The 22,244-nt window shown below is 41.9% G+C and overlaps 1 protein-coding gene and 1 long non-coding RNA gene across 3 annotated transcripts in view; one reads left to right on the top strand and one right to left on the bottom strand.

Moving 5' to 3' along the window:
- Window positions 1-22,244, bottom strand: part of BCL2 (BCL2 apoptosis regulator) — a 96,582-nt gene that overhangs the window by 17,939 nt on the left and 56,399 nt on the right. The gene's annotated exons all lie outside the window — the stretch shown is intronic.
- On the top strand, window positions 1,177-21,733 carry LOC146441613 (uncharacterized). 2 transcript variants are annotated; one of them, XR_014849989.1, is made up of 4 exons: window positions 1,177-1,541; window positions 2,033-2,253; window positions 5,010-5,109; window positions 5,818-10,357. It is a non-coding gene; the product is annotated as an uncharacterized LOC146441613 (long non-coding RNA). The 2 variants fall into 2 exon arrangements; XR_014849988.1 differs by lacking the exon at window positions 5,818-10,357 and adding an exon at window positions 17,733-21,733 and having other exon boundaries at window positions 1,178-1,541.

Below are 22,244 nucleotides of genomic sequence, written 5' to 3'. Positions count from 1 at the left end.
ACTTATGTAACAGAGGTTAAAGAAAACAAAAGGAGCATCACTTCGAAGAGGTGGAAGTTTGATCCCTGAACTGCCATACTGCATTAGGTTTCAGGTACCCCTAAGCGTTGGTACTTAGTAAATCAGCTACAATCAGTTTGTGATTAATACTCAGTTCAGATTAGTTTCTTCCTTCTGTTCATCACTTTTTCGAGACAGTGTTGCATCAAGTGTTAAGAAAATTGCTCTTCTAATTTGTGTGCCTCCTGATCTATTTGGCCAAGCTTAGGGGAGTAGACCGAGAACCCATTACAACAATTCTGTTAACAATTCTTTTGAGTTCAACAATGCTCATTCTGTTTCCTTTTCTTAAGCTGGATATTAGCAACAAAGACCTGCTAATGTCTTTACTTTTCAAAAGTTGTAAAAATGCTTTGGAATTTCCAGTTTAGCATTTATTTATTTGTCTTCAGAGATTCAGTTGCATAGCCCTTCCTACTCAAAGTTCAGCTAAATAATGTTCATGTTATCCTTCTACACAGCAGTATTTCCTCTGCCTCCACTGCCCAGTCTTTCTTTCCTGAACAGTTTCTAGGTAGATAATTATGTTGTTCCACTACATTTCCCTACCACCCACTGCTATTAAAATCACCCTCCATGGCAAAACACTCTGATTGTTCTTTCGCTTTTAAGCTTGCTATGTTTGTCTAAATAGTTATGCCATTCAACTCCTTTTCCCAATACCTTCCCTGTTTTCCTGAATTCCCTTTTATACATTTACCAAAATTACGACTCTCCAATGGTCGCAATTGGCATCATGTTCTCTGAATTCACAAGACGCTGCCATATATACAGATGTCTTTAATAGACATATCTGACTAATATGTTCCCCAGACACTCATAACTTCTGGCTTATTTGCAGGATCTACTTCTTTTCTGGTCCTCTCCATTTTTTAGGCTCTCCTTTACTCAGTTACTGCACTCTATCTAACAAACTAAAACACCTTATTGCACAGTCTGTTCTGCCCACACTGAGAATTAGCACAGATCTCACTGCTTCATCAGACTTGCATATGAGACTGGGAACAGCTGAGTCAAAGCCATTTGCCCTCTCTTGGACCCAGAGTTTTAGCCAAATGTTGCTAGTTCCCAGACAGTTTCTCTTACTTACTGGTAAGAAAAGCTCATCCAGTGCCTCACGATATCCATTGTTTTGGCTGAAATTAAGAAGCCTGCTGAGCTCATGTTCGTCACAACTGTGTTCCTGGGGACAACTGGGGGTGTTTTTCTCACCAGCCTCATTCTGACTGGTGTTAAAAGCCATCTTTAGTTGCAGAGTCACATTGTCTGCCAGAGAAGGGTGATTTGCCCCTGCACTCTGCAGCCATTGGGAGAGTGGCTTTTTAAAGCAAAGCCTTGGCTCTCATGCCTGAGAGTCACCCTTCCCCTCCCAGATGACCTTTCAGCTTCTGAGCTTCCTCAATTTGTCACAGCCATTTGTGGGACTTCAGAACATTTGAAAGTAAAGAAGCAGAAGCTGTGTCAGATCAAGGGTCCTTAAGGTAAGATATTTTAACCAGTTCCATAGTCAAAATAAGAGTTACTGTCTTTTTATCTACTTGCTTAAGTGTTAATACAATGTTTGGCTTTTGGCTGGACAAACAGCTGTCTGTACTGTATAGCCCATGCGAGTTCCTTCTCATTGTCACTATAATGTGTCCCACTCCCCTAAATCTTCAAAAAATAAGCTTTCAAGTTAGATTCCTAAACACATGAGTAGACAACTGAGTGGACTGAGTTTCGCAGTGGGGACCTCCTGCCTTGGTTGTCTGAAGTTAGGCAGGTGCCAAGTGTTGAAAGTCTTCAGCCAAGAAATACGCTAAAAGCTACAGTTTTCATGGGGACAGAAAAAATCAGTTAAATTCCTCATCCCAATTCTAAAATTTTAATATTATGCATTAATAATCTTTGCATTGATAACAATTTAAGTTGTTGGGATTTAAGAAATCTTTCCTGAAAAACGTGTTTGAATTTTCTGCACTCTATTTGACAGGGATCAGAGTAGAGTAATGGCACTATAAGAACACAGAAAACTTTTCAACAGAGACAGCACTGGAAGAAGCCATTTGGATATGTAGCCATCTAACTGAACAAGGAGTGAATGAGTAACAGGGAGAGAGAACGAGCAGACAGACATTTAGCACTCCTGGTCCTCATCATGCAAGAAATAGAGGGATTTCAACAACATAAGGAAGGACAGGAAATTCAAAACTGGTAAGAGAGCATACTTTTGCATGCCATGCTCAATTAGACCATTTTATTATATAAAGTATTTAAATTAGATAATTGCTACAGAATGCTGAGACGTGGGTTTAGCGAGCTTCAAAGAACAATTAAATATTTCTACAGTAAACAAATCTGTTAACAGTCCAAAATAATAGTAATAGTAGTAGTAATAATAATGGTGGCAATAATAATAATAATAGTAATAATAGTTGTTATTACTATTACTTTAATAATTATAATGGAAGGCTTTTGTTTGAAGGATTAAATCAATCTCTGATTTTTGGGATTAGTGTGAGGTCTTCAAAAGGACTATGCAGGACAAGGGGAATGATGGGAGATGACATTATCCTAAATCCACCTCTTGTGGCATTTCTTTGCCTTCACCTGAAGCAGGTGGTGCCCATCACAGGCACAGACACAGGCTGTGCTAGATTAATCATGATTTTGAAAAAGACGGGCAATTTTTAATAATTATATATTAGCTGAGCGAGGGATTTCTGTGTCCTTCAGTGCTTATAAAGACTTCCTTCTAATTTTTTCATGTTTATCTAACAAAAAGGCTTTGATTGAGACAAAATCCATGGATTACTAAAATAAGATTTGTGTAGAAATTTGGGGAAAAAAAGAGCAATCTAGTGCCTTTAACTTCAGAAAAAAATACAGTATGTCTTTTTATCAGGAGAAATAATGGGGCTACTTAATATTTTAAAAAATGCTGTAAGTTAAATACAAGGCATAATAAAAGGTCGAGAAAAGAAGTTCAGACCAGATTTTTAAAATGGACAAGTTCTTTAATCTTAAAAGGAATGTTTTCATAAAATATTTAATGAAAACTGAAAAGTAAACAGAACAAAAATTTGATTGTGTTTACGTGCTTTATCCAAATCGAAGGAATAACAATTCAACGTATAAGGACAGCAACATAAAGGGAAGAGGCTGTATTGAAAAAAGGAGAAAAGAAAAGATAGCTGTGTTCCTTACTTAACTGAAAATAAAGCTAAACAACCTGGTAACAATATGGAATTTAACCATGTGCCAGGGTATAAAATGCTGCGGTTTACGTAGGGCTGCCTTCAATCCTTTGTCCAGCCACAGACACTGCAACGGGTCAGTCATGGGTTTTTAACTGAATTAATCACAGCAGGGAAGGACGCTCTTCCTGGCTGCTCTGAGGACCACCCCTGCATTCCTGCTCTGTTTGAGGCTGGAGTGAATGCTGGAAGAGGCCACAGAAGTATGGATGATGGTGCTGGGGCAGATACAGCTTCACCACACCTCAGATGGGCAACTGGATCCTGGGGCTGGAGCCAGGGCCAGAGGGGTAGGCTGAGTGCTGGTCCTCGTGGAAGGCCACCCGTAGGAGCAGGGACACAGACTGTCTCCCTTCACGTGGTGATGCTACAGAGGACAGCAAAGCCACCTCAGTCTGCAGGACTTCATCAGTCTTAGCTTCTTCTCTACTCTCCCTAGAGGACTCCTCAGTTTATTTTTATTTTTCAACCTTCCTTGAATCTCTTTCATTTCCTCCCCTGCTTAATTATGCAGCACTACATTATATAATTTAGATAGAAGTACGTGAGCATTTTTAATGGCATCAAGTCTTTTAAAACTGCTTCATGGAAGAGAATACAGCTTGTACACCTGTAGTGTGCCACAGGGTAACGTAGTACTGTCTTTCTCACCATCAGCCAGGCTTCCCAAACTCCCCTCCCCCCTCCCCCAAGTACTTTCACTCACCCCTTTTCAGACCACTAAGCAACCACTGCCAATCACTCTTCACGCCCCATCCCACCACTTTCGCTCTCAGTCATTTGCCCACTGCCTGTGATTCTGTCAGAACGCACTTCATCAAACCATTACAGACACCCACCCCTTCTTAATCACCTCCTGAACCCTTTCATGCGGGCAGGAATATTCAGCAGTTGCTCAGCTACAGCTCTCGGTACTGTGGCCAATGCAGAAAATTCAGAGAGAGAGGAGACTGCCAAGTGATTTGGGCACTAGGTGGGAAATTCCTCCATCAGAAGTTTAAGCAGGTATGACTGTCTTGGAAGAGCTGAGGAGAGCAGGAAACTCATCTGCTTGAAGCATTTCTGTAATACAACAACCACACCCAGAGACAGGTCCCCTTAGGTTCAGTAATTACAATGACTGAGAAAAAAAGAAACTCTTCCAGGTGATTCAGAGAAGCAGCCACCTAATGTGGTTATCCCCACACTTGCCCTCGGAAAAAACCTCCCTTCTCGTCTGTTGAGCATACAGGGAAAGTCCTTCCTACCTACCTGAACCAGAACCCCTCACTTAATCTCTACATCTCAGTGCATCAGCTGTGGGTGGTGGTAACAAAGTGCTTGTCTGGGGCCCACGAAGTGTTCCTGGAAGGTGAGTGTTACAGCAGCTGTGGAGGATCATCCACAGTGGGAAATGACAAGTGCCTCTGCATGTGTGCAGTGCTGGAAGTCCCCACAAAGGGGTTGTCCGTGCCTACTGAGATCAAGCACGGACACTCTTTTCTCTGTTTCTCTTGTAAAAACGGTCATGGTATTTCCCTTTGGGAATTGCGTATTGTGGCAAGGCAGTTTTCAGCTGTTTTTAACTTAAGTGGTCTCATACTCCCGCATTAGTTTGCTGTAGTAAAAAAAAAAGCCATTTGCATATCTCCTCAGTTTTTGAGTGGAAAATGACAACAAGAAGAAATTTCTCAACAACTCTTCAACCTGAACATTGCTTATCTTTTCTTTCAGCCTACTGTTGAATGAAGTACCATTTTGAGCTAAGGGAGGCACTATTTGACAGAACAATAGATTACTCTCCATGCCTGAAAAATTCAAGAGTATCTGGAATGTACTATATTCAGTTTTACTACCTTACAGAATGTTATGCAGAATGCAAAGATACTTCTCCCTGTAAATACATCTAATGGCTAAACATCAGAGATATATATATGTGTGTGTATATGTATATACATATGCATATTACATGTGTGTATATATGCAACAATATATGTGTATGTATGTATAACGCTGAACAGTCTGAAGAACTAAGCGAAAAATCAAGACCCGTGCAAGGAAATTAAATCTACTATTTTGTTACTGTTTTCCCAGCTAGTGACCATCCTCTAAAATACTCTGGTTCATTACCAGAGCCCACCATTGAGTGATTACTGATGCAAAGCATCCATCTCACACATTGTAAAGGCTGAGTGCCAAAGCTTGCACTTCCCATAAGCACCTGCTTCATCCACAGCCTTGAGCAGAAAGGGTTCCCATGTTTTCATTTGACTTTGATCAGGTCATCACATCCTAAACTGAACCTTCCCAAAGTTCAAAGAAAGAACCTCCTAGCTGTGAAAAGGACCCCAGAGCTCAGCTTGTTGTGCTGCTGGGGTGTGGGGGTAGCATCTGCCCAGAGACCAGGCAGACCCTGGAAGAGAACTGTCTGGACCATGCACTGAGGGTTTCAATTACGAGGTTCATTTAACCCAGAAAACCTCCTGCTGCAGAAGGCCACAGATGTTTCGTTATTCTTCCTTGGTTCTTCCTATTTTGACAGACATCACAGAGACACCGTGCATAATAAGGGTTTATTCGAGTTTTCCGCTCGGGACTGTGCCCTGACCCCAGACCACTGAAGAGCCGATCTCATCCCAGCTAGCAGATGCCTGTGTGAGATCTTAGAGTTCTTGTCCTTCACAAACACTTCTTAGTCCCATCTATTGCCAATTAAATCTCCCTATTGTGATGCAAAGAATGATAGCAGCATTTTCTATGTCTACACACTGCCTAAACTGATAACATGCTCAGTATATGTTAAGAATATAAGTGTGCTCAGTTCATTCACAACACACAATAAGTGCACAATTCAATTAACTAATGCAATTCATATTTCATTAGGACAGAAGCTATTTGTGACCTTAAACGGACAACAATTTCATGACGGCATTGCAGAATTTTAATTAGATAGGAAAATAACAAAGACAAATGAAACAGAGGGAAAATGCGCTGCCTGGCAGAATTGTTCCAAAGAACTTAAAAACAAAAGATGCAGTTGTTCTGCTAACTTCTTCTCCTCCTTCCCCCTTAATAATGATGCAGAGAACAAAACATTATTGCCTTTCTTTGCCTGTCATTTGTAGAGATGGCTATCCCAGCACTGGGGATATAAACCTGGTATGGTACCGAAAGGCACAGGAAGAGAAGTCAAATGGCTTGGCTTAGCTTTTGTTTATGGGTACCTAATTGAAGAGCAACTCCTCTAAGAAAAGTCATATTTGTATCATTTTCTCAAATTTGTTTCAAAGGCATAAATATTGGGCCCTAAAATCATTTGTGAAGGAAAGTGGTAAACCAACCAACAACAGGCATTAATAAAATTGTAAGTAATATGAGGACAAAATAACACACAAAATCACAGTATATAAAGGACTGTGATTAAAGCAGAGAAGGATTCCAACGTTAAGCTGTGATTGCTGTAATATTTCTTTTTGAGCTACTCTTAAGAAAATGAGAAGAGATTAACAAGGTTAGTTATTACGGTCCTGTAGTAATTTCATCCTTAATCCAAAGTATTACCATATATGCTGACCCTTATGTGAGAAAAATGGCTCCCTACAGTCTGTAAAGTTTCATTATTTTACTATATATTGCCAGAACTGTGTCTTTTCTTACAGAAACATAAAAGGATGAGCTCCTTCAGTTTTTAGACACTACATTTAAAGAGACGACAGAAGGATGAAACTATCAGATCAGAGTTCACAGTCTGCAGAACAGGCTCCCCCTGCGCCCTCCTTCCCAGACCATGATTTAAGTTTTAAAGATAAAATCAGTAAATAAATTTTGTACAAAGCTGGCCAGATTTTGTGTCAAAGGCAAGATGCCGTATAGGAAGCAGTTGGATGTGTAGCAAGATGTGTCTGTTTAATCAGGATATTTGTTGATCTGGGTCAGTAACAGGATGGTTGTTTGTCCCTGGCCAGTGGGTGGCAATGGCAGCAAATGGCTTATAGTAGACAAGGATTGATTTTGATAAACATGTCCAGATGGGTATGATTTAAATCAGTAAATATATTGCTTTGTATAAAGAGATGTTTTAAAATTAATTTCAAACCAATGTTTGCATCTACGAGTCACTAGATCCTACATATACACTCTGAAAATAGTATTTGAACCAGGGGAATAATCAGTAAAGAAGAAGGAAAATAGCTTTGCCTTCTCTCATCATAACACCTCTGATGCTTTACTTCTTCATGATATATTAAATCAAAGACCGGTTGTCTGTATATTAATATTATTTAGTAGTGCTTTTCTCAAACTTACTGTGATCTAAAGCTATTTTTACTGGAAGAGATGAAGTTACTTTATTGTCAGTCTTGTTAACTAAGTTTTTAATGCAATGAAAGTATCAAAACAGCTGCAAAACAAGAGAGACCATAAAAAGGGAGTTTCCAGAACCCACTGATATTAGCTGCTCACCCATACATTCCCTTCCTCTCAAGTTTCAAGATGAGATTATTATAAAACACAGGCTGATTTGTTAAAAAAAAAAAAAAAGAAAAAAAAAGAAAAAAGAAAAAGAAAAAAAGAAACTGTCTGAACAAATCTGCAAATAAACCAGCTTGGGGGAATTCCCACGTCTGTGTCTGACCTCCATGATCAAAATAAGGTATCCTCAACCTAAAAGAAATTCTGCTATTTTTTAGTACTTAACTCTTCACCTGATGGGGTATCTGAGCATGGCAGCTCAGGCTCCAGGAAAGCTGTGCTTTAACTGTGGTTGGCCCAGCCTGTCCCAGACCCCTCGGGCTAGAGGGGTTAGTGCTCAGGGATGAGCAGTGCTGTGGGAAGCAGGGTGGTGGCCATCGCTGGTCACAGCGGCAGCATCTCGCACCGCACTGAGTCCCCACATCATGGAGAAGCTGGCCCAGGCTATTTATCTGTGATGAGTGCAGCCAGTTGTGCAGCCAAATTGCTCTGTACGGCTTCCTTTTTATTTTTTTTCCTGTTAAGTTTTTGGCTTGGCTGATGGAGGACGGAGAGGAAATGCATCCCAGCAAAACTGCCTTTCTTGGATTTGCGGGGGCCTTGTTCCAGTCTGCTTGCTGGCCTTGGGCTGACTATGTGCTGCTATTGTTTTATGTTTTTTAGCCTTTTCTACACTAAAATGTACAAATCTGATGCTGGATTCTTTTCTTTCTCTGACATTACTGCAAAACTGGAATCACCCCATGGCTGTTCTGGCCTCTGCTCTGCATGGCCAGAGATGCTACCGACAGCTTTTAGATAGGAGGAAGCTGAGGCTAAAGAGCAGAGAATATTTCTCGCCCTACATTGTTCTTGAAGACTATTTCTGGCACACAGGAAGGTCTCACAAAATTGCCATCAAACTTATTTTAGCTAATTCCATATGTGATTTGAAGTACTCCAGAGGTGTGTGTCATGCCTCAGAGAACTGATGGCAAGTTCACCTCCTGGTTAGGCATGGAAATAAATGTATGACACTCCAGGGGTTCCCTGGAAGTGCTTTTCTTATAAACAGAGGGCAAAACAGCCTTCAGATGATACACTAGAAAATTAACAGGAGTGGGTCCAAATATTGTGCTCTGAAATGAACACTTTGATAATCATAACAATGTGGTTTGAAAGCATCACTTTAAAAGGTCAGCTATACCACCCCCTGACTGCGCATTGAAAGCATAGCGGATATATTGAGTCATACATATTGTTCATTGTCATTTGCATTTGGTGAAATCCCTGCATTTTACCCAATTTAGCAAGCAAGCACCGCCTCGGACTCCCTTGGCAATACCTCTAAATGCAGTTACTGTTTGCTGGACTAAAACAACATCTTGTCCCATCCTGCACCAGTAAATCACTCTTCGGTCTTTTGATCAATGTTTGCCTTTTCAAGCCTGTGAGTCATTTTGCATTAATGGAAAGAGAGGGAGTGACACACGAGAGCAATGTGGGTATTTTGAGCTGCACCTCTGGGATACTTTTGTGCATGTTGCTCTGAACAAAATGACCATCTGTATCAGTGGCTGCTGACAGGCACTAGTGCATCAAAAGATCTGACTTCCTATCTTTGTGGATAAAGACTGGCTTAATTCTACAAACTCCACGTAGCGTCGTCAAGCAACATGTCATGAAGAGGCCTTGCTGAAGTCAAGCCTTTTTGCAACCCAGCATTTTTTTTTAAATTGTCCTCAGTATCAGACCTCATGGCCTTTTCCATATTTTTTTTGCACATCACCTATCACTGTTTTGGGACTGTTCAATTTCCCAATAGTCATGTCAGTGATGTTTCCAACTAGAATACGGCGGAAGCTGTCCTCACCCTTCCGGGGACTACACCTGAAGAGTAAGCAAATTTTGTGGGTGTTTAAGCCTTTTAAAATTTTCTATGAGCAATGTAAAAATGACTCATTCCTGCTTTGGCTGAAATACATAATTGGTAAACACTGGTGGGGAGCAATCATAGTTCAAAATTTGTAAACATAAACAGTGCATAATACACCAACTCCTTGGTCCTGTTACTGATGTGTGTTTTTTGTGGGAAGGGCAGGGCAGGGAGTCAGCCCTTGCAGCTGGGCAGGTCTGGTAGCTACAGCCAACAGCAACTGAGAGGGGAACCAAGAATTGTCCAGGAACAAGGAGACTAGGAGGAGGTGGAGGAAAGGAACAGAGGCACCTTCCCATCATAGAACTGATCGAGGCTTTAAAACCATTTAAAATAAATAAATAAATAAATAAATAAATAAAATCCCTCTCACAGAGATGCATGGATATGTAAAGCAACATGAAGCCTAATCCAAAGATCACCAAAGGCAAAGGAAGACTCAGGAATGAAAAGTCACAGATTTTCTGGATTGAGTTCTGCAGGGAAGACAGTCAAAACACGTCCCTGAAACACACAGACTACTGTAAAACTACTTGGTTTGATGACTGAAGGAGAATTTAAACTGATTGTATAAAAGCACATATATATCATGCAGAAACTGCTCAGGAAAGAAGTCACCTCAAAGTGCATTCAGAAAACCCAACGCTTTGATAGTGCGTTCAAATCATAATGTTTTTAATAAAGATTTTTGGTAGTATTCAATGTATACTCTCCATCCAAGAAGGCAGGCAAGTCATATGCTTTTTCTTGTCCCTGATATGGACAAAAGACCAACGCTCAGAGGGTTTCATTTGTACCCTTAACCCAGCCAGTACAAGCAATTCAGATGGAAAATCTGGAACTGGATCCCACTGACTTGTTCCCTCTCTCCATCAGCCACCAGAAGGAGCACACAGGCTGCTGAGTGTCACCTGTGTGTGTCCTCCCATTTTGCTACCTTTGCTGGACTGGGGCAGCTGGGCTGCAATGCCCAGCACTCAGGTCCCCACAGTTATTCACCCTCTGACTTCCCAGTTCCCCCTGAGGATTCTTCTCACACAGCTCCACATTGCTCCCCTGCAGCTGGGCCACAGAGTTTCTTTGAGATTCAGCACATCCCTCCAGTGACGCCTGTTTGGAGTTACCCGCTGATGAGTAATAGTGTGTAAAAGTCAATTACATTCATATTCATAGTGCCTGCTACTTAAAATGTTAACGATGAGGAAACTTGCCCTACAGGAATGAGGATGGGGGCAAATTTTATTGGCCCCACATGAGCTTTTATCTGTTTTAAATGTTACATTGTCCCAGGGAAAGAAGTGCCATTGTTAACAGCGTTGGAGGCAGTCAGCTGCACTCAATTTAAAATTAAAAGGGGAAGAAAAAATAAATGAAAAGGGGGAAAAAAAGGGTCTGCCTGATGCACTGTATTATGGCAGGCTATGGTAACTTGCCCCAGAAACTTTTTATTGAATCCAGCCTTTCACTACAAAAGAATTCATTAACTGCTTCATGATGCAAAGTCTGCTAAAGACATTATCCTCACTGGCCAGTGCAGGGCTGTTCCCATAGGCTGTGAGCACTGCTTTCACTTATCAGTGCTGAGCCCAAGGTCACATCTACAAGTCAGTGTTACCCAGTCCTGTGCACCAATGGGATTGTCCATGCTTCCAACTCTAGACAGCTCCACATCTCTGCCCACTGCAGCCCTGCTCAAGTTGGGTCTGGCAGAGCTCAGCTCAGGAAAAGGCATAGGCTAGGAGCATTAGGTGCAAAGTTGGTGTTTAAATCAGCAGGTGCAAAGTTGGTGTTTAAATCAGCTGGTATTTAGTCTCCTGTGGGCTGAGCTTCCTCCCCTCTCTGCTCAAGGACTACCAGTGGTGCAACAGGAGCTTCTCCTGCCTTCCCCAGCACATTACCTGTGCCACACACATGGTGCACAAATCGCATAAAAACCACTGTGCCAACCACCAGCTCAATTCCGTATGGCTGTGTACACCCACCCTTGGGGCAGGGCAGGATCTACTCTAATGAAGTTATCCCAGTGTAAAAGGTAGCAGAACCATATGTCTTCCACACAAACAATGCTACACGAATGCAGTCTCTGTTACTAAAGGGAACCCCACCTTTGAAAATGTTTTTTTATGGGTCTTAAAAAGGCTGGGGTAAGAGAAGCCAGCATGACTCTGGAAACTGCTAGAATCTTCACATCATTTTAAGATTTGCATTCGCTATCACCCAGTTTGCACTTCACTGATGCACGTGGTGCTGAAAGAGATGCACTAGTGGATGTTTGTTATATTTATGAACCAGGTGGCCCTAACTGCCCGAATCACACTCGGTGCCTTCCATTCATCACACCGCCTTAATGAACAGAGAGGCTGGCAGATGTCAAACAAGCAGCCAGAAGAAACAAAAGAGAAGCCAGTCACAGTGTCACCAGGCTTGAACCAGCCCACCAGTACCTCTCACGTGGCTGTATCCATTCAGCTTCCCTGCAATCCCAGTGTGAATGAACCACAGCCACTGCAGAGCAAACAGATAAGAGTCCAGAGGAAGTGATCAATATATTTAGATAAGGTGTAACAAGAATATGTAGCAACCTGCCCTTTTTTCCATGCTTGGACAAAGAGGAGAGGAAAATAAAAATCCCTGTATTGGCTGCTTCAGGCTGAGTGATTCTTTGACACTCTGGTTAATCGACACCGCTGTAACCATGGAGTTAGCCTAAGTTCAGGATAACACGGTGGCTTTATTAAGAAACTCAAGCACAGAAATACAGCTGGAAAGTCCTAGTTCTCCTCGGCAAATTAATCTTTTGAACTCAGCTCAGCCACCTGCACCTTCATGTTCACTGTTTTTACAGAGTAGATGTTGGAAGTGTAAAAATAATTCAAAATATGTTAGTCATGCTTGAAATGGTCAAATGAAGATTAGAGAACAACCCAACAACTTAAGAGAATGTGAAGGGACAGTAAAAGGTATGTAAATATTTATCTGCCATTTTATAGCAGTATGCTACATATTGTAATTTTTTTTCTCACACACTGATTCCAGTGCTCATTAATTGGAATTTCTTCAACTCTGAAAAGGACCTTTATGGGTTTGAGAAAAGAAAAACTAGGGCAGCACTGAATACGAATTAGCTTTTGAGACAAGAACCACTTACGTGACCAAGACTGTGCTCAATTGCCTTTGCTGTTTTCTTGTAGAGAAGCAGCTGAGCAGTTTTAAATAATGGAAGAAAAGAGTCTGTTTATAGAATAAATTGGAAATGAGACTCTACCTGCAGATGCTGAGCACACAGCCAGTCTTCCTCTGAGTTCATTTGAGTTTGAGGTTATTACAAAGCTATGTTCTCAAGCTGAAAATAATGTTTCTCAAGCTGAGAGTCATTGCTAACTAGGGCATAGCTCAGCAAAGAGGGTATAGTTCACCTTTCTCTTCTCTAAATGACATATATATAAATACATATGTAGGGACACACAGGCCAGAAAGAGCAAGTCTGTCTGTATAAAATCCCCTCTATCTTTAGCTGAAAATTTTTCTGCTGTGTCAAATTCATAATACCGTGCAAAACCAAAGTGTAGAGAAGAGTATTTTGAGACCTGTTTAGTTTTCAGGGGATTTTTTCCTTGCAGATCAAATTAAGACTATGAGCTTACCTATGTCTTGTGTAAGAATCTCTTACCATTCTTAAACTTATCAAATTGCTTACGGTAAAAAAAAGAACAAACAAAACACCCAACTGACATTGTAGCATCCATGTTTGTTCAAATGTATTTTCTGTAAGCACACACTGTATTATTAGCCACCAGAAAAAAACTCAACCAAGCTGCATCCCAACACTGAAGTGCAAGGTGTGCATGTGGGTCTCTCCCTCTACTCTGTTCCTTTAAAAACAATTTCTCCTCAGTTTATTCAGGTACTTTACTTATAGCCTGGCCCAAACTTTCAGCTGCAGTTTTAGCTTCAGTTTTCATCCACTGAGTCCAGTAGATTTCAAGTGCTGTTTTGGCCTGTGAGGTGTCCATCGTCCATCCCTTACACAGGATAACCTCCTGGCAGCTGACAATAAGGAACCCTTCAATCACAACAGCATACAGGCAGTCCCACAAAGTGATTCATACCTTTAGCTGTCATTTGAGGCATGCTGGCCTCAAATTTAGGCAACCACCCTCAGTCACCGTGAGCATTAATGTAATATTTTTTTAGGTCTCTAGGTGTTGGCTGCCTATCTGGCTTTGCTCTGGCTTGATCTGGTATGCATCTACAGAGATCACTGTCAAGTTCAGCCCTATAAAAAAGAGCTTGTGTAATCCTTATGCTACTACTCCCAAAACTCAAGGTTTGCTCTCTCCCTTGATCACTACAAGGAGTATAAGATGACCTGTAAGACCTACTTTTTTATATACTCTATAAAAAAATCATCCATTTTCAAATGCATCTCTCCCCTATTGAAGGTCTTCCAATAATACTTTTGTTTTAAGTATTTAAAATCAGTCCCTGGAAGATGATGAATCCCACATCTTATGACCAGCATGAGCCTGCAGAGTCAATCTGCAATGGTGTCTAATACAGTTATTGCAGGCAAAATGAAACGGTATCCAGAGGAGATTACATAGATGTGGGCTTACTACATAATTCAGGGCCATGGGAAGATTCCTCAGAGAAGGCCACTGCAGCCCTCAGCAATTTCTCTGTGAAGACCAGACCAGTGCATGTTGCTTATGCTTCCAGATTGCAGGAGGCAACATTCACAGTAATTATAACCCTAGCATTTGGATTTGTATCAGAAAGAAGCAGCTCCTTGCCAAGTGCAATTGTGAATACCACTTACATTTTTGCGAATCCTAAGCCAACAGATAGATCCCTACAATCCAGAAAATGCTGAGATACAATGTTCCTGATTTGCCTGCAAGAGCTAGGGATGCCGTAATAACCATGATGTTAAACTGCAATCACGCACTTCTCCACCCTGAACATTTACTTTAATGAATCCTAAATTATCTGCAGGCATAGTAATGATACCAAGTGTATTCCTGATCACCTAAGACAAGCATGTTCTCACCTGTCTGAGCTAACAGTGTGCACTGGGCTGGGGATTTTTCCCCATCTCAAAAATAAAGTCTAGCAGAAAGTACTGCAGAATGACCAACAGCTGTGACAGTGTCTACTTAGCAAAAACTACCTCTCATCTTGAGAAGCACTATTTTCAGCTTGAGAAGCACTATTTCCAGTGAGGTGGAGATTTGTGGGGCAATTCCCACACTGACTGAGACACCAGCTCCTTAGAAAAGAAAAAGTAGCATCACTCTAGAGACACATCAGAGGTGTGTGAGACAGAACGTCTTGCAGAAAGGACAAAGTCATCCACTAGCCTTTCTGCCTCCAAGCCACCTGAAATCCTGAGAACATCCCCTAACACAGGACAAAAACTTGAGAACATCCCCTGTTTCACAGGACAAAAACTTGAGAAAAAAAATTAAAAGAACAAGGAACAACCTTAGCTATATCTTGAGAAAGGCAGAGGGGGATATCCTATGCAGAGACCCTGAGAGCAGCTTGCCTTGTGCAGGTGCAAAATGCTCCTGTCCCCTGCCCATGCTGGGAGTCATTTCCAGGGGGCTGCCTGGGTGCTTATGTGCTACAACCTGCAGATTAGGAACACCATGCTAAAGTGTACAGCCCAAACCTCTGCATCTGTTCAGCTTGGATGGGTTCAGTGGTTCACTTAATGTAAGCTCAGGCTAGTCTGAGCCTGTTAAATGCTCATTTAAGCCTGATCCACTGCACCTCTTTATTTTCTGCGTAGCTGGATTCTGTTTTTCCCATGACACAAGCATTTCCCTAACCTTTTGGAAAAGGCATTTAGCTGAAAAGCACAGAGTAGTAGGAAGTTGTTTGCTCTCGGTATGCTGTGATGGAAATAAAGTCAACATGATAGATTAGTACTGAGTAAAAGGAAGTTATTTTTCCCAAGATGTCACACTTGTGCTTCAGATATTATTGATCTTAAGCATCAAATAAAGCACCAGCAAACCCACCAAAATATTCATCATGTAAAGCAAAACAAATGCCATAAAGTAATGTGCTATAAGCTCTTGCTGAGCCCTACAAAGCTCAACAAACATTTGCTTGTCACAGTGCAGAGCAATGGTCACAGCACGCAGAGGAAATTATGTTTCCACCACAAGAACACGTGTCTAGACTTAAAACTAGTTGAATGGATCAGATCTTCTTCAGGTGTAAGTCAGAAAAGCTATGGTGATTTCAGTCAGGTTTTAGACGACTTTTCCTAATGAGCTCTTGTTCCATGATGTCTGCAGAGATGCTTGGTTTACAAGGCCACAGCTTTGAAAATTCATTATCTTCCCTTTAGGCTTCTCCATCAGGAATTCCTTATACAGATTTGTTGTTTGATCTTCCACAGGAGAAGAAAACCTGAATAACTCCTCTCTCATTTGACTACTGCTGACAAATTGACACAAGCACCAAAATTAAAACTCTGTTCAATCCAATTTGGGAATAAGAGAAGAACCTGCTTAGGGGTTTGGAGGGTGGGGTTAAAATATAAAGCCCACACAGCAGATTGCCTCCAGCAGCTCTCACAGGTCCTAGGAGCTCCTATGACACAGACAAACTGCATCTCCCAGAGCAGGGATGACGGGGAGTTTCCCTTGCGGGCTGTAGCTGTAGTTTATGAACGTGCAACTTCATTAGCAGCCGGTGACCCCATTAGACAGGGCTCTTAATTTCTTGGCTTGGACAAAACTCTCTAGGGATCATCACAGCTGTATGCCACGCACAGAGATCTCATTGCTGGGGCAAGGAAGATGGCTTTCAAAGTCACCTTGAGAAAAGCTCAGTAATTCAAAGATCATCCTGTGGATTTGCAGAAAATAAAGCGTTTCATTTCAGGTTTTGCCGAATCAAATTGCTGTAACTTGTAGGAAACCCACTAGAACTCCCAGGTGAGGAGCTGACACCGAAAATCACATGTAGCTTAACAAGGCTCCTCTTTCTATAATTAGGAGAGAAGGATGAGACTATTTATTTCTAACATTACTTCATACTGTGGGGGTTTTTTTGAGCAAAAAAAAAGAAAAACAAAAGGAAAGCTCATAAGCAGCTGATGACCTGCTCCATATAGATCAGTTACAGAGGAGCAACTGTGCTCTTCACAAAGGACTTTTGATCTAGGCAGCAGGCCGTGATTTAAGATGGGCTGGGTTTGTGGGGTGGTGGTAGCAGGGGACATTTGCGTCAGGCCTGAACTCTTTTTCAATTAGCTCAAACCATGACAGACCTCAGAGTCCTTGTTCCTCTGGGAACAAGGGTGTTTGGGAAGCCCATGACAGATCGCTGGAGGATGCTGCTGAGATTCAGTGCTGTCTACTCACCCCTTTACAAAACAGAGGAGAGGGAATACATGACCCTGCAACTAGAGGTCGTAGTGGGATGGATGGATGGATGGATGGATGGATGGATGGATGGATGGATGGAGCAAACTAAGCATATCAGGCACTGAGACTAGGAAGGCAGAAGAGATTCAAATATCTACTGAGAAGAAAGGAGCTGTGAGAACAGTGCAGAAGGAAAGGTCATTCTGATGTCATGTTTTTCAGTATTCAAATCTGTCAGGTCACAGAGGCTTTCAAGCAGCCTGTAATGCTTTAAGTTGGATTGTTCAATTAAGCACTGCTTACAGCTTGTACCCGAGTTTAAATTTTGACTGGGGGCATAAGCAACAGCAGCAGTGTTCGGCAAATGCCTGCAGTCGTAAGATGTGGTGAATGTTGTACTAATGGAGTTTAAACAGTGTGCTCTGACTGCTCCTGTAAGGTTCTCACATGTATTTTGGAGAGAAAGGGGATATATATGTTGTCATTAGCACATGCCATATCAAGTGCTGTTCCTAATGCACTCGTCTGGCATGATTTTCTGTTCCTTTCCTTAAAATCTCCTTTTATGGCTGCCATGCACTAGATCTGTTATTTTTAAACTACTGCATTTTTTTTCTCTTAATACTCATCTGATTGTTCAAAGCCCGGCCATGGATTCTCAAAATACACATCTGCATTTTTCCACAGCTTCATGCCGAGTTCAATCGAGATTTTTATCAGCAGGATTTCAGCCTGGGAGGTTTTGTGGATTCAGCCCCAGTGACTACAGGTGGGAAGCGTTGATTCATGAGCGAGAAGTTCGAAGGCTGCAAAACAACCTCCTGTCATGGCACTGAGGCTGAGCAATGAGCTCTCTGATGTACCGGAGTTTCCACTGAAAGGCATTTTTCAAGATGTATCAGCAACCTTGAACTGCTAGTATGAGTGAAGGGCAGTTTTTTAAACTGCCCCAAGCTCTCCCTTCATCCCACTTTTGTGCTGTTGTTCTACTCTGGAAACTTCTTTTTGTTGTTGATTTCTTAATGCCGATGCTTTCATTTAAGAGAGCTGCTCTTCAAGGCAGCACTGTGGCTGATGCGGAATGGTTCAGCTCCACTGACTTCACTGGAGTTGTGCCAGCTTGCACCACCTGAGACAGAGCCCTCCCTGCATTTTCAGAATCAGATCTGCTGTATTTAGAAGCAAAAATCAATTTCAACAGTTTCTTAATCTCATTAGCTCTATAAAATCATGCAGCAGGGCTGGGAATGGCAGCTGGCAGGCATCTGTTACAGAACAAATTTTACCAGTGAATGGAACATCTCCTCAACCATCTGTTTGTAATGTGTAGAGAGAGGAATTACCATCATTGGTGACTTCAGCCTCAGAGATATTTGCTGGAGATCTCATGTGGTCATTCAAAAAATACCTTAGACGGTCATGCACCCGGCACACTTGAGATGAGTACTGACCTCATTCAGATAGACAAAAAGCAAAAAAAAAAGAGTTTACAGATTGAAGAATTAGCAGGTGGCTGTGCATAATGATGACCATATTAGGATCAAGCAGAATAAAACATCAGCCAAGGAAATGTATGAAATAAATTTAAATGCGTCAGTATCTCCAAACTTGACGTATTAGCATAACTGAAGGGCAACGAAAATTAACAACAGAAATAACTGACAAAATGATGGTTTTATAAAGACACAACCACAATTACACAGGCAAGTTCGTGACAAAAAAGCCTAAAACTACTAGTCTAGATAGAAGGGCATAAAGAACATACAGAAGCAGTGATAACACATGTATAAAACATGAGGGAAACCCAAAAAGACATGCATTCAGTTAGTAAGGGATTTAGAAATCACCGCAAGAGCCTGGTGTGGAAAGCTGAATGTCTTTTTCCATGGTCCCAAGCCAGTAAAAGGCGCATGAAAGGCTTATCCATGGGGAAGCACCACATTTGGGAGCCATGCAGGAGACTGCTGGGGGTAACACAGCACAGTGCAATGTTGTGTTTGTCAGTCCTGACTTGCTCCTGTGTTTCCAGGCTGATAGGCAGCCTGGAACCTGCATATCACTGTGCCACACAGGAATGGCATGGCATGGTTTGGAAAGGTTCCACAGCTCAGAGACACTTTGGAAAACCCAAGAGAGAATGATAAAAACGATCCAGGAGACAAGCCTATCACTGTGATACATCACCTGTGCTGGTCATCTGGACTATTCTGGGCCCACCTGGGGACACTTCATTTTTCCTTCTCTTTGTGGCTCCAAACACTGCAGTATAAAGTATTTCAGGCTTTGCTAATTAACATGTGGGTGAAACTTACACATGGCACACAAGCATGTACACTCGGTGAGTTATTAGCCACCGTGCCCCTAACCTCTACAGATCTAAGGAGAACCTTACTCTTTCCCACACATCAGAAAAAAGTTTAGCTACCCTCCAGCAAGCTCATTCCCAGCCAGGTTGCAGGTGGCAATGTAAGACCTGCTCTCCATCTCAAGGCAGAAGGCATATAAAGCTGCACTGGGGTTGGTGTGGTGGCTGAGGAACTGTGCCAACCCTAACAAACGCAAGCTGCAAGGTATTTAGATACAACTGCAGGTATCACATCATAAACAGATAACTTTTACTTGGCTGTTTTGCAAAAACAAAGTCCAGTATTTACACAGCTCTTTTCGAAGGCACATGAGCACTCCAAAGAACTTTGCTGACTCACTGAGCCTTTGCAGTGAAAGGAGACCACAAGTTCTTAAGGAGCAGCGTACGCGTGGCAGGAGAGCTCTTGGGACAGCAGATGAGGATTGTTTATGACCACCAGAGCTTCTGTTATTAGAGCTGATCTCCTTTCCAAGGGAAAAAGTCAAAGGCAAGAGAGCTCAGCTACAGACTGTCAGTAGTGACAGCTCTGCAAGGAGTCTGGTGGGTGTTGCAGAAGGAAAGTTACTCCCTCTGGGCTGCTGTAATCTTAGCATGGGCAGGGGGAAAGAGTCATGCATTTTAGCATCTGAAGGCTGGAAGTTTTGCAATGAACTTGAAGGTTCATCAGTTGTAGACAAGACATGGGTTGCACTGGGCCTGCAGCTAGAAAAACAAATCCTGTGGCATGGAGCTCTTGAGAAAGATTTCTTTCCGCATCTTCACATATCCAAGCAGAGGGTGCCAAAGCCACAGACTTTCTAATCAACCCCTGGCACGACACATGCCTACCCACCTTGTCTTGGGAGAAGCTTATTCATGACAGCCTCAAGCCTTTCAAGCAGCTTGCCTTTGAGTCTGGCCAAACCTGTGTGTGGGGCTGGGGTTTCCCTGCTTGGAGCGGAGGGAGTTCTAAACATTTAAGGAAAGATTTAGTGGAAATCAGCTGGCTGAGTGATGAGCTAGCCCAGAGAAAATGTGGGAGACAAACCATGCCCTCACCCCAAGGCCAAAGTGTGGGGTTAACTCAGGATTGCAGAGCAATGCCTCTGTCCTCAGGGAGTTCAGACACTTACATTTGGAAGCACTTACTTTCCTTCAAAGAAAAAATATAATCCAGAGGCCTGTACTTTCCTCTTCATTCCAAAACTACTTCTCTGATCTAATCCGGGGGGTCTGGGCTCACCCCACTCTGCAGGAATATGGCAGGACTGGGGATCATTCCTCTTCCAGCCCAAAGGGATTGCAGACCACTGTTTCACGTAATTTCAAACCCAACAGTGTGGGTTTGAATATCCTGAGGAGAAAATGCAGCAAGCCCCTCCTGCTGTAGTGTTTTCAGAGCTCACAGCTAATTTGTTGAGACAGAGGGAGGAACAATCCCTGTGATGGAGCAGCAGATGCCCTCACCCAGGAACAATCATGAGATCCAGCATGAATAGCAATGAAGAACGGCTGCCCAGAAGTGCATCTGTTCCCCACCACTATCCACAAGAACAGGAATGTTATAAAGATACCACTGCTGCTGACAAATCCTGCCTGTCCCACTATCCATCACTGGGATAGCAGCAAACTGCAGAGCCCCACACTCCCCACGTGGCATCTTAGGCCATTGAAATGCTATATTATCACTGGAGCAGTCCCTTTACGGGTGTGTACACTGTGCTTTCCTTCCTCCATTCAAAAATCAGCAGGAGCATTTATAGGAAAATAATTTCTTTATCCTTTGCTTTTGCAAGTAGGATTTACCTTGTGTATCTAAAATGTCCTGTAGAACAGCAAGAAGGGAATATAAAAGAACTACAGGAGTTAAAAAACTTATTGTAAAAATTATTAGTTTGCATGTCTCTTTGAGAAATATAATTTTATAGGTTTGTTTTTTTCTGTAAACACACATACGTTTCAAGCCAGTAGATACAAGCAAACAAATTTACTTAATTTAGTTTTTTTAAAACAATTGTCCTGGATTTTTCAGGTGTCTTTCTCTGTACCTCCTATCACTTCACTTGGCTTAAAATTGGAACTACTGCTCTTTGACCTAGGACTGATTAGTTTTTCTAGACTTTTGTCCTAGATATTTGTAATACAACAACCCAGGTTATCCAATATCTAATTAAACACAGGTGGAGCTTGAATTTCTTAGCGGAGGACAGCAGAATCCATTTTGAGCAGTCTGAAAGGGAAAGGAGTGCATTGGCAGGGAAGTGAAGGTAAGATGGTGGGGAAAGGAGATCATCTTGAATAAATTTGTCTGCTACTAGCAAATATATTCCTAAACAACCAATCTGTATGTGAAATCTTTGGGGGGGTTTTGCTAATATCTGTTGCGCTGATTATTTCATTACAGGTGAACAGGTTTGTCTGTAACCTTGAAGCATCCCCACAACACTCACTCAGGAGATGTAGCTAGTTCATCCTTACCTGTCCCAACTTTTTTTCTGTGTCTGGCATGTATTTTGTATTAGGTTACTGCACCCTGTAAAAACCACTGTATTTCTCACCTTCTCCTGTCTGCAACTTCACCATTGACAAAGAAAATTTTTAGGCTTATTGTATAGAAGAACAGAAAAAGAATGAGTTCTTTGAGTTCCACTTATATATGCAGCTACTTCTAAATAAGAAGAGCTGTCTTAACAACCCTGTCTCATATGAACCATATTTCGGTTCCAAAAGTGACACAAACTTTGTCACTGCAACCTCGTCTCAGAAAGCTATACTTCAAAAAAGATCTCAAACTCTGCACCAGCTTACTGCCTTGGGCTTCAGTTCTGCGCCCAGCTCTTGTATTTTTTGCA

Source organism: Lichenostomus cassidix, chromosome 2 (assembly GCF_008360975.1).
Source record: "Lichenostomus cassidix isolate B80296 chromosome 2, HeHo_3.0, whole genome shotgun sequence".
Lineage (NCBI taxonomy): Eukaryota > Metazoa > Chordata > Aves > Passeriformes > Meliphagidae > Lichenostomus > Lichenostomus cassidix.
The sequence above is the reverse complement of the archived record's forward strand: the minus strand, read 5'-3'. Positions and strand labels throughout refer to the sequence as shown.